This window comes from Canis lupus, chromosome 36 (genome assembly GCF_003254725.2).
Source record: "Canis lupus dingo isolate Sandy chromosome 36, ASM325472v2, whole genome shotgun sequence".
NCBI classification, from domain to species: Eukaryota; Metazoa; Chordata; class Mammalia; order Carnivora; family Canidae; genus Canis; species Canis lupus.
In genome coordinates, this window is record NC_064278.1 from 24,219,833 (window position 1) to 24,232,072 (window position 12,240).

At 35.2% G+C, this 12,240-nt stretch overlaps 2 long non-coding RNA genes across 5 annotated transcripts in view; one reads left to right on the forward strand and one right to left on the reverse strand.

The window, feature by feature from the left end:
* Positions 1–12,240, reverse strand: part of LOC112668198 (uncharacterized) — a 150,123-nt gene that overhangs the window by 52,355 nt on the left and 85,528 nt on the right. The gene's annotated exons all lie outside the window — the stretch shown is intronic.
* Positions 1–12,240, forward strand: part of LOC112668199 (uncharacterized) — a 160,574-nt gene that overhangs the window by 47,426 nt on the left and 100,908 nt on the right. The window contains exon 2 of the long non-coding RNA XR_003141569.3: positions 7,942–8,010. This is a non-coding gene — a long non-coding RNA (uncharacterized LOC112668199). The remainder of the gene's footprint in view (positions 1–7,941; positions 8,011–12,240) is intronic.

Consider the following 12,240-nt stretch of genomic DNA (forward strand, 5'->3'; position numbering starts at 1 on the left):
GTGAGATTTATTTCAGGGATGCTAGGATGGTTCAACGTCCACAAATCAGTCAATGTGATACCACATTAACAAAATGAAGAATAAGGGATCCCTGGGTGGCGCAGCGGTTTGGCGCCTGCCTTTGGCCCAGGGCGCGATCCTGGAGACCCGGGATCAAATCCCACGTCGGGCTTCCGGTGCATGGAGCCTGCTTCTCCCTCTGCCTGTGTCTCAGCTTCTCTCTCTCTCTGTGTGACTATCATAAAAAAAAAAAAAAATGAGGAATAAAAATCATGATCATCTCAATAGTTGCAGAAATGCACTTAACAAAATTCAACATCCATTTATGATAAAACTCTCAACAAAGCAGGCAGAGAGGGAGCAGTATTTCACTGTAATAAAGGCTATATATGACAAGCCCACAGCTAACATCATACTCAATACTAAATGATGAAAAGCTGGAGGCTTTTCTTCCAAGGTCAGGAACAAGACAAGTATGTCTACTATCATTACTTTTATTCAACATAGTATTGGAAGTTCTACCCAGAGAAATTAGGCAAGTCAAAGAAATAAAATCCATAGAAATTGGAAAGAAAGATGTAAAACTGTCACTATTTGCATATGACATGATATTATAAATGGAAAGTCCTAAAGACTCCATCAAAAAACTCTTAGAACCAATAAACAAATTCAGCAATGTTGCAGGATACAAAATCTGTTGTGTTTCTATCCTCTTATAACAAACTGTCAGAAAGAAATTAAGAAACAATCCCATTTACAATTACATCAAAAAGAAAAAGAATAAAACAACTATGAATAAATTTAACTGAGATGAAAGCCCTATCTACTAAAAACTTCAAGATATTGATAAAAGCAAAGACTCAAATAAATGGAAAGATATTTTATGCTCATGGATTGAAAGAATTAATATTGTTAAAATGCCCATACTACTCAAAGCAATCTATAGATTCAGCGCAATCCATATCAAAATTCCAATGTCATTTTTCACAGCGATAGAACAAACAATACTGAAATTTTTGTGGAACAGCAAAAGATTCTAAATAACCAAAGCAGTCTTGAAAAAGAAGAACAAAACTAGAGGCATCAGCCTCCTTATTTCAAATTATATTGTAAAGCTATAATAACGAAAACAGCATGGTATTGGCGTAAAAACAGACACACAGATCAATGGAACAAATAGAAAGCTCAGGATTAAACCCACAGATATATGACAAATCAAGCTACAACAAGGGAGCCAAGAATATACAATGGGCAAAGGACAGTTTTCAATAAGTGGTGTTGGGAAAACTGGACAGTCACATGCAAAAGAATGAAACTGGATCACTATCTTATATCATATACAAAAGTTAACTTAAAACGGATTAAAGAACATAAAGTCTGAGAACATAAAACTCCTGTAAGAAAATATAGGTGGTAAGCTCCTTGACAGAGGTCTTGGAGAGCTATTGAATCTGATACAAAAGCAAAGGCAACAAAATGGAAAATAATAAGTAGGACTACATCAAAGTAAAAAGCTTCTGCACAACAAAGAAACCATCAAAGAAAATGAAAAAGCAACCTAGAGAATGGGAGAAAATATTTGCAAATATATCATGTATCTGATAAGATGTTAATATCCAAAATATCTAAAGGATTCATGCAAATCAGGGGGGAAAATCCAGTTAAAAAATGGGCATAAGATCTGAATAGACACTTTTCCAAAGAATATGTACAGATGGCCAACAAGTAAATGAAAAAATGCTTAACATCGCTCATCATCAGGGAAATGCAAATCAAAACCACAAAAAGATATCATTACCACACGTGTCAGAAAGGCTATTACAATAAATAAATAAATAAATAAATAAATAAATAAATAAATAAATAAGGCAAGGATGTGGAGAAAAGGGAAGCCTTGTGCACTGTTAGTAGGAATGTAAATTGGTGCATCCACTATGGAAAACAATATGGAAGATTATCAAAAAATTAAAAATAGAATTACCGTATGGTCCAGCAATTCTACTTCTGGGTATTTATCGAAAGAAAACAAAACCACTAACTTGAAAAGATATATGCACTCAGCTCATTAAAATATTATTTACAATAGCCAAAATATGGAAACAACCTAAGTGTCCACTGATGGATGAATGGATAAGGAAGATATATGCAATGGCATATTATTTGCCAAAAAAAAGGAATGAAATCTTGATGTTTGCAATAATATAGATGGACCTCAAGGGCATCATGTTAAATGAAATAAGACAGAGAAAGACAAAGATCAGATGATCTCTTTTATACATGGACTCTAAAAAAAACCAAACAAACAATGTCATAGATAGAACAGACTTGTGGTTGCCAGAGGAGGAGAGTCAGGGGAGGGAGGAATGTGTGGAAAAATAAAAAGGGTAAAAAGAAAAAAGTAATAAAAATAAAGAATAAGCCCTGTAATTCATGATATTAACAAAATAAATGTCTATGATCCACTTGATGTGGACAAAGGACTTAACAAAATTTAATATCCATCAATGTTAAAAATCTTCCATCAAAGTAGAGGAGAATACCTTACATTTTATCAAAGGAATTTATTTAAAAAAAAACAAAAGCTAACTTCTGACCTAATTGTGGGACATTGTGCATAAGCTCTTAGGACAGTACCTGGTATAAAGTAAGTACTACAAAAAGATTTGCAAAAATTAATTATACAAAATTTTAATTTATTTGTCACAACTGCTATAAGCAACTATGTATCATGAAAAGTTATGATAGGCATATTTAGCTTTTATCCTGGCTAAAATTGCAAGTTCAATAAATGTTCTTTCTTTTGTCCAATACATGTTTCTTTTCTGCACTTTGGGAAAAAGTAAAAATGTTTATTATAAAGCTAACCTGTACCTCACCCCATGTATCTGATGGCATTCAGGGCACAAAGAATATACTGTGCCCATGTTGTCCCTTCATCTTTAATATCATGGAATGATTTAGAAATTATTCTAAAGCTTCTATCTTTAGGAGATTGTGTAGAACTAGCAGAATTTCTTCCTTAAATATTTGGCAGATTTTACCAGTCAACCCTTCGGGGCCTGGTGCTTTCTCTTTTGGAAGATCATCAATTATTCAATATATAATATAGGCCTATTTAGATGGTCTAGCTCCTCTTGTATGAGTTTTGACAGGTTGTGTCTTTCAAAGGATTGGTCTAGTTCATCTAGGTTATCAAACTTACAGGCACAGTAATATAGTTATTCATAGTATTCCTTTATTATCCTATTAATGTCCATGGGGTATGTAGTGATGTCCACTTTTTCATTTCTGTCATTACTAATTCGTGTCCCTTTCTTTTTTCTTTGTCTGGCCAAAGGCTTATCAGTTTTACTCATCAGAGTACCAATTTTTGGTTTTCAGCTCATTGATTTTTCGCTATTGATTTCCTGTTTTTCAATTTCATTGATTTCCATCCCAGTTCTTGCTATTTCTTCTCTTCTGCTTGCTTTGAGTTTAATTTGCTCTTCTTTTTCTAGTTATATGTTATATCTTGAAAACCATCAAACAAAACCATATTTCCTAATTCTATACATTGAAAAGATCTGGAAATAATGACCAGTTCAGTAGCTCTGAGCAGCCCGACTGTCCCTACTGTGGTCCCTACTATATATTCTTCCTAAAAGGAGCCAAGGATTTTTGGAGAAATAAAGGTCTAGGTCTAGGGTAGGAAAAATCCAAAGTTCAGATTTCTTATTATGCCAGAAAGCAAAGAAGTTATCGGTGATTTACTAAGCTATCAGTTGAGGGTCTAGGAAGCAACTTAAATAGGCTCCCTCTGGTAAATAGGGGCAGAAAGGGGAAAACCATGCATTTATTCTGCCTTTTTTTAAAATAACTATACTCTAGGGTAGTTACTTGATGAGAAACTTCCTTTTATGAAAGTGTCCCTATTAGGAAGTAAAATAGAAATATAATTAGTTAAGGAATCTGAAAAAATGATCATCAATAGCTAAGATTATAAAAGAAATTGCAGGGGATCACTGGGTGGCTCAGTGGTTTGGTGCCTGCCTTCGGCCCAGGGCATGATCCTGGGGTCCTGGGATCAAGTCCCACATCGGGTTCGATCGAATCCTGGGATCAAGTCCTGCATGGAGCCTACTTCTGTCTCTCTCTCTCTCTCTCTCTCTCTCTCTCTCTCTCTCCCTGTCTCATGAATAAAAAAAATAAAATCTTAAAAAGAAATTGCAATCAGATATAACTCCTATGGGTATTTACACAACACCATCTCTAAAGTAATCTGATAATGCATTTAGATCTAACCATAAATCCATAGGAAAAGCAGGGGACACCATAGGGTTGCAACCAGCACAATCCAGTGGGAAATTCTATAAGAAAACTACCTTGTGTGTATGTTGGGAGGTGGGGTGCCCTGGCTGGCTCAGTCTGTAAAGCATAAGATTCTTGACCTTAGAGTCATGAGTTTAATCCCCATGTTGAGTGTAGAATTACTTAAAATAAATAAATAGATTTAAAAAAAAAAGACAGAAAACTACCCGGTTTTTTAAATGAACAAATGAAAGGAAAAAAGAGAGAGAAAGGTAGGATCTATAGACTTAAAGAAAATTAAGAGATATGTCAAATGATTGCAAAATGTGGACTTACTTGGATATTGATTCCAACAAGCAAAATGTATAGAACAAAAAAATGTAAGTCACCTACAAGTTGAAAACCAGAGAAATGGAAATGATAACTGGATATTTGATTATTAATTATTATTTATTTGTGATAATCGTATTTTGGCTGCTTTTTTAAGAGCCTACACATTTTCTATTGCAAAAATTATATATATATATATATATTATATATATATATATATATATAACTATTCTGAATAACCTTCCTCTGGTAGCTATCTGAGGAAATGGCTACTTTTCTTAAATTGCTGTAAAAGACACTGTTCTGGAGGTCTATCTCTAAGTAACACAATCACTTCAAACATTCAGCATAATCTGATCTTTATTATATAGTTCATAGTTACAACATATAACTATGGTTAACATACTTTGCAGACAAACAAAACATTCACATACTCTAATGGAAATGCCTAGAGGTCAAAAGAAGCAAGTTTTTCTTTTACAGAGGACGTGCCTCCATAAAATGGGTTTTACCCCATTTTCTCCTCCTGTAGTTTCCTGTCTCTGTGAATGACCCAGAAGGTGAATGTCAAAAATCAAAGGTTTAAACCTGGGATGACTGTGAGCAGTAGAAAGTTGTGGTGCCACCTTGCAAATAGTGACCAAAATAAAAATCCTGAATATCTGAGGATAGTTGAATGAGATTGCCAATTGGAATATAGGAAACTCAGTTTACATACCAGAACGAGGGGTTACAAATAGGACAAAAGCTGGAACAGGTGTTGAGTAACTAAGTTTGACTGAGTAGTAAGAATGGAATCTAGGTTAAAGATAGAGTCAGGAGAAACAGATGGAACAGAAGTTGAGCAGTAAGCAATGTTGAATAACCAGCACAAGAACAGTGTCAGAACCAGAACAAAAAAAAAAAAAAAAAATACAGAAGTCAATTCTCTGAAGAAGCAACAGACACCAGAATCTGATAGGGCTTGCTAGGGAGAACACCAAACCAAACCAAACTTCCCTGAAGGCACAGGGTAATTTTCGAAGCATTGGCCAGCAGCTTTTATTCAAAATTTCACTTGCCTTTAAAGAACTTTGGTTCCGGTCAACCAGGAAATCATACATTGTTCACTACACACAATTATATGTATTGGCTGTGGGAAAACTTAATAGCATCGTATCATAGGGTTTAGGTAAGGATTAAATAAAATTAAGAGTTAAAGGATTTAGCACAGTGTTCCATAAAGGTTATCTTTAAAACAATAACCACCTATACTAAAGGGAGGTTGTGTTTGTAAATTCTATCGTATTGAAGGAGGTCACTAACTCTTGACACTTCTAATGATTTCTCCTTGACATCTCTGTTGACATGACATTAGTTTAAGCCAGTATTTCTAAAGTATAATCTAGGAGACCCTGTTATTTCAAAATAATATTAAGATGTTATTTGCCTGTTTTACTCACACTGTCTTCCAAATGTTCAGCAGAATTTTTCAGAAACTACATGACATGTGGTGACATCATTAGCCTGATGACTAACAGCATATGTGTTTGTATGCTCTTGTGCTTGAAAATTTCCTCACTTTTTTTTTTTTTTTTTGGTAAAGATTTCATTTATTTATTCATGAGACACACACAGAGAGAGAGAGAGAGGCAGAGACACAGGCAGAGGGAGAAGTAGGCTCCATGCAGGGAGCCCGACGTGGGACTCGATCCCGGGACCCCAGGATCACGATCTAGGCCGAAGGCAGATGCTAAACTGCTGAGCCACCCAGGGATCCCCCACTTTTTGTTTCTAATATGGTAAAGATCAGTAGGTATAACCCAGATAACCATAAGTTCTTTGAGGTCTTCAATTATTTTTAGGAGTGTAAAGGGATCCTAAAACCAAAAAGATTGAGAAATGGCACTTTAAGCCATCATTTGTTGCCTTAACCTCCTAATGTATCCCTACCTCTTTCTGATTTCTTCAAAGTACTCATTCAAAAATACAAATATGACTATATTGCATCTCTGTTTAAAAGTTTTATATTTCCTATAACCAATACTATGGAGAAGTACAATAGCACGATAGAATAAACAAGCAAACCTTTGGTTTCACCTAGGGCTGAATTCAAATTCCATGTCTGTCAGACCCTGCTGATAGACTCCCCCAGGAACCATTGCTCTTTCTTCATTTTTGTAATAAAACCCCTGAATTTGAGCTTAGCACATGCCATTACCTTTTGAAACTACTTCCTTAATGATGAGTGTGGTCATACAACAGTGGCTACTAGGAGATGAGCAGGAGTGATATATAGAAAATTTCCAGGTCAGGTTGTCTTATAAAGGAAGCTGGTTTCCTTCCATTTTTTCCTCTTTCCTGTAAGCTTCGAAAGAAGGGGTAGAGGGTAGAGGATGTTCAGCCAACTTCCACCATGTGGATGAAAACCATACATATTACCTCACATTGTCCTTCCAAGTCTATATTTTTTTCATGGAAAAAAAAATAACCTCTATCTTGAGTCAGTTTTGACCAAGCGAGCAAAGACTTGGGCTTAACCCCAATCAAGTGCCTGCATGAGCTGCATCTCTGAGGTAAATTTGTTTAAAAGACTCTATCTAGATATTTTTAAGTTCCTACACCAGTTTCCCAGTAACCTGGGCCTGCTCCAAATAATCTTTCATTTTTTTCATCTAGTCTTTCATTTAATATTAATGAAGTACACTCGGCACTGTGCACAATAGTCTAGCACTATTTCATCAGCATTCAATGTGTGCGTCAACAATGTGAGATCCAAAATGAAAAAAAAAAAAAAATCGTGTCCTGATAGGCAGGCAGAGCAAAGCGACAGGGAATCAGAGGACCAATACTGTGGAACTGAGTCACATAGTTTCTGCGTCTGTCCACAAGTAGCCAGGACCTCAATAAATGGCAGAGTTGCAGATTTATTAGAGAAGGACAATTAAGAAGAAAGTGGCTCTGTTAGTAAAATCAGGAGTGGGATCCATGCAGAGGGGTCCCCGTGTGTGACTAAAGTAACATAAGCGTATTTTTCATCCAGCCTGGACTATTCTAGAATCCAGGGCAAGACTGGAGTATGCAAGTAGGAGATGAGTGATCCAAGCTCATCAAGAGCTGTAGAAGCCAAATACAGAAGAATGCTTCCACCATAACAGAGGAGATGTGTAGGATGTTAGAATTATACCTTTGGTAGACATACTTTTCCATGTACAAGAAATACATGTTTTCCAGGTCATTTTTATTTAAAATGGAAATGTGGCCCATTTGGAGATGGACCACGTTATTGTTACATTTTTTTTTTTTTTTTACTAAAAGTAATTTCTCATTTTATATTCTTTTTAGGCTGAACCAAATGAAATTGCTGGTTTGTGGATCAAAGGTGGAATTAAAGACTCACACAACTTCAGAAAGGTAGGAGGAGCGGAAGCCCAGGAAGGCCTCTTTTGGGAAATCCGAATATGTAAGAATTGTAGGAAAACCACCACCAGAGGTCTCAGAAACCTGTAGCATCAAAGTGGCTGGTATGCAGGAGGATAGTGAGATGCTAAATTAGGTCAATAAAACCTTACTTCTTCCGTCTACCAAGGGTCTGTCTAAAGCTCAAAGATAATGGCTATTGTTCTTTTTGTGTTTCTTCTTCCTTGCAAATCTCATGCAAGTACTTCTCCTAGGTAGTTTCTGCCCAAAATCCTGCTGGCAGGGAAGCCTGCAGAATGTAGGCTTTAGACCTTGGGGGTATGTGGGAAACCCATAAGAGCTTGAGGCTGTGATGATGTCATTTTTGTTAGAGTCTGGGTAGAGTTTCTAGGGCAGAATAAATAAGAGTTCAAAGCAGAAAGAGAAGGTTGAGGAGGTATGTCTCAATTCGGACGATTTTTCTTTCAAGTGGTTCTTTTCCCTTTGCTCTTCTACTTCTCTAGCACCCTCTCTATGATGGATGAATGGATATCCTGCTAGCACTCATACCCCTGGTGTGTGTGTGTGTGTGTGTGTGTGTGTGTGTGTGTGTGTACACTTCCTGTACGCTCCACGAAAGAAAGACTTTTAGAGTTATGTTTCTGTTAACCTCTGTACCTTCCTTCATTCAATGAATGAAAGTCACATTTACAGTTTTAAATTGAGGGAGTTGGAATTGTTTGAAAACATAAAACACATTAACCAGGAAAGACAGTTATCTGGCATTCTATGCTATGACATTAAATACATGCTTTATTCATTAATGTCCATTTAAAAAAGAAATCAATGTGTAATTGCTAATGAAAATATAATTTTCCATTTGGTAAAGATGCCCTAGACTCACTATTTCAGCTTCTCAGATTGATTATTTAAGAAAGGAGTGGCAGATCTAAGCCATGGGGCTTTCGTTGTAATTAAATCTGATTCCTGGACATTATATTAATGCTGGATGTTAGTATAATAATAGCCACCGATATACTTTTCATTTGTGTTTTTGTAATAGCATGTATCTGTGGAAGACACCTAATTTGTCACAATGGAAAGTTGGTGTTTTTAAAATATATTTTAAAAGAGTAATTCCTTATGACAGGACTGCAATAGTTCATGTCATAAAATTGTATTATTTTCTTCAATAAGTCAGTGTTAATCCATCTCGCAATCTGTTTAAACCTGGTTTGGTGGTCAGTCGTTAAAGCTACAGTAGTCAAATATCTCATGCATTGCCCTTACAATATACCTATAAAGAGATAAAATTTTAGGGGAATTATCTGTGAAAACAGTTTAGTGTTTCTTGAAATTATAGAGTCATTCATACTGATATTTGACATAATGTTCAACATTTTCTTTTTTTAAAAAAAAGAGAAAAATTACTTAGGAGAAATACCAGTGCACATCTCTCTTCAAATTACTTCCTTTTACTTTTTTTCCTGACTGTAAATATTTAGGCCCATTGTAGAAAGTATACTTTAAAAATGGAAAAATCAAACCATATATAATTCTACTATCTAGAAACATGACCATTTAAAAAATATATCCTTCCTCTTTTTTTCATTTTATCTGTGTGTAAGAGTAGATACAGATGTGTGTCAGGTGTGCACATGTGAGTAAGGATGCATATGTTTCCAGTAAGAATTCAAATTAGGAACATACTGTATTTTATTTACCACTTAAATATAGGAGACTTCATCAGCATTTAGTGTTGGAAAATGAAATCTGAGGGCAAATTGATTTTTCGTGCTTTGGGATTTGTTGAGATGGTGGATTACAAAAATAGATTTTCTGATGTTAAATCAGCCTTGCATCCTTGGGAAAAAAAAACCCCACTTGATCATGATGTGCATCACCTTTTAGATATTTCTGAATTCTACTTGCTAATATTTTGTTAAAGGTTTCTGTGCTTATGTGAGGAACATTGGTCTTTAGTTTTGCTTTGTTTGGTTTTATACTGTCTTTGCCTGCTTTGGTGTGAGGTAATTACTGGCCCCATGAAACAAGGGAGGCAGCGTTTCTTCCTCTTCTGTATTCTGAAAAGGGTTGTGTAGCATTCACGTTAATTCTTCTTTAAATGTTTAGTAGACGTCTCTGGGGACACCATTTTATCCTGGAGATACCTTTTGTAGGAGCTTTTAAATTGGGAATTAAATTTCTTTAATTGTTACATGGCTATTCAGAGTATTTCATATTTGTGGAATTTTGGCAGTTTGTGGTTTTCAAGGAATTGATCTGTTTCGTCTAGGTTGTTGAATTAATGAGCATAGACTTGTTCATGGTATTCTTTTATTATCTTTTTAATGGCTGTAGGAATCAGTAGTCTTTTTTTTTTTTTTTGGAATCAGGTAAGCTTTACGAGAAAATAAAATGCACAGTTCTGAACAGCATAGTTTGATGAACTTTGACAAATACATACATGATTTGATCTTTCAAATCAAAATGAAGACTATTTCCACCACTCTTGAAAGTTCCCTTGACCTCCTTGTCAGTCAATAAGCTTCAAGGAAACCATTACTGTGATTTCTATCATTCTAGAACAGGGGTTAGCAAACTACAGCTCAGGCTATTTAAATAGGGCCTACTACTTGTGTATGCAAATAGGTATTGTTGGAATAAAGTCACACCTTTTTTTTTTTTCCATCGTATTTTGTGCTGCTGATTTCATGGCTCAAATGCAGAACTGAGTAGTTGAGACCCAGACGTTGTGGCCTGTACTTGGGCAGTCCTTTTTGGATTTTTCGGTGATCCTACAGAGATCCAGGCTCCTGAGCAAAGAAAAATTGGCCCGGCTATAAAGATAGAGAATGCCTCCTTTTGTTCCCTAGAAACGTTTGCTCTACACATTTGAAGGGTATATATTTACATTGTAAAGGGAGAGGAAATTGAGAGCTATTTGTTTTCATTTCAAAGGATTGTAAACTAGAAACATTCCTCTTTTCTTCCTGGTCAAGATTTATGTCCTTTAGGGAGGTAAGATTTATGTCCTTCAGGAGTGGAGGGCGGCTGCATTGCAGTTTCTATATAAACTCTCAGATTCATAATTATAGGGCTCCTCTCCTGTGATACAAAAACCTCCTTTTTGTATTACAGGCCTAAACTTTTGGCTTTCATCACGTTGCTCTAAAAGGAAGAGGATGGGGAGTAGGGAAATTATCCTATTATTGCTGCTGTAAGTAGTAGTAGTCTCCTTTGATCCAGAAACTACTTGTTTGCTTTCTGGACAAAAACAAATGAATATAGATAACTAAAAACTTAGCAGCACGAAGCCTTAAATATTTAATATCTGGCCCTTTACAGAAGTTTGCTAATCCCTGTTCTACAGCAGTATTACTGTTCTTCAATAAAATACATAGAATTATAAGCGTACCCTCTGGCTGGCTTTTTTCGCTCAACATAATGTTTTAGAGATGTATGCATATTGCTGTGTGTATCAATAGCTATTTTAATTTCTAAGGAAAGTCCGTAATGTGACTCTTCCACAGTTTGGTTAATGATTTCCTGATGAGGAACACTTGAGTCATTTTTAGTTATTATGAATAAAGTAATTATGAACACTCTTATACAAGTCTTGTGGTCATATGCTTTCATTCTGGAGGGTATGATTTCCGAGTCTTAGTAAAAGTGTATGTTAATTTTATTAAAAATTCTCATTTGCCAAAAGTAGTTGTATCATGTTACACTGTCAGTGTATTAGATTTCCAGTTGATCAACATTGTCATCGATATTTAGTATGATCAACCTTTTTGATTTAAGCCATTCTATGAATGTAAAGTAGTACCTTCTTGAGGTTTTCATTACATTATTTTGTTTATTAATCATGTTGGACTCCTTTTTATGTACTTGTTAGCCAATCATACATCTTTGGTAAAGTGTCCATTAAAATGATTTAATTATCTATTTTAAGTCTTATATTTATATAAGACTTGTATATGTAATAATATTTATTTTATATCTTTTATATTTTGAATAAAAGTCATTTATCGAATATATATTGTGAATATCTTCCACCAATCTGTGACCTGCCTTTTCATTTTCTTAAGAGTATTTTTTGATAAGTAGGTTTTAATTTTGATAAAGTCCTATTTATCTATTTATTCTTTTGTGGTTAATGATTTCTGTGCCTCCTAAGACATCTTTGCCTACTGTACAATTAATAAGATATCCTCTTGTGTTTTCTTCTAGATCTGTACCTTT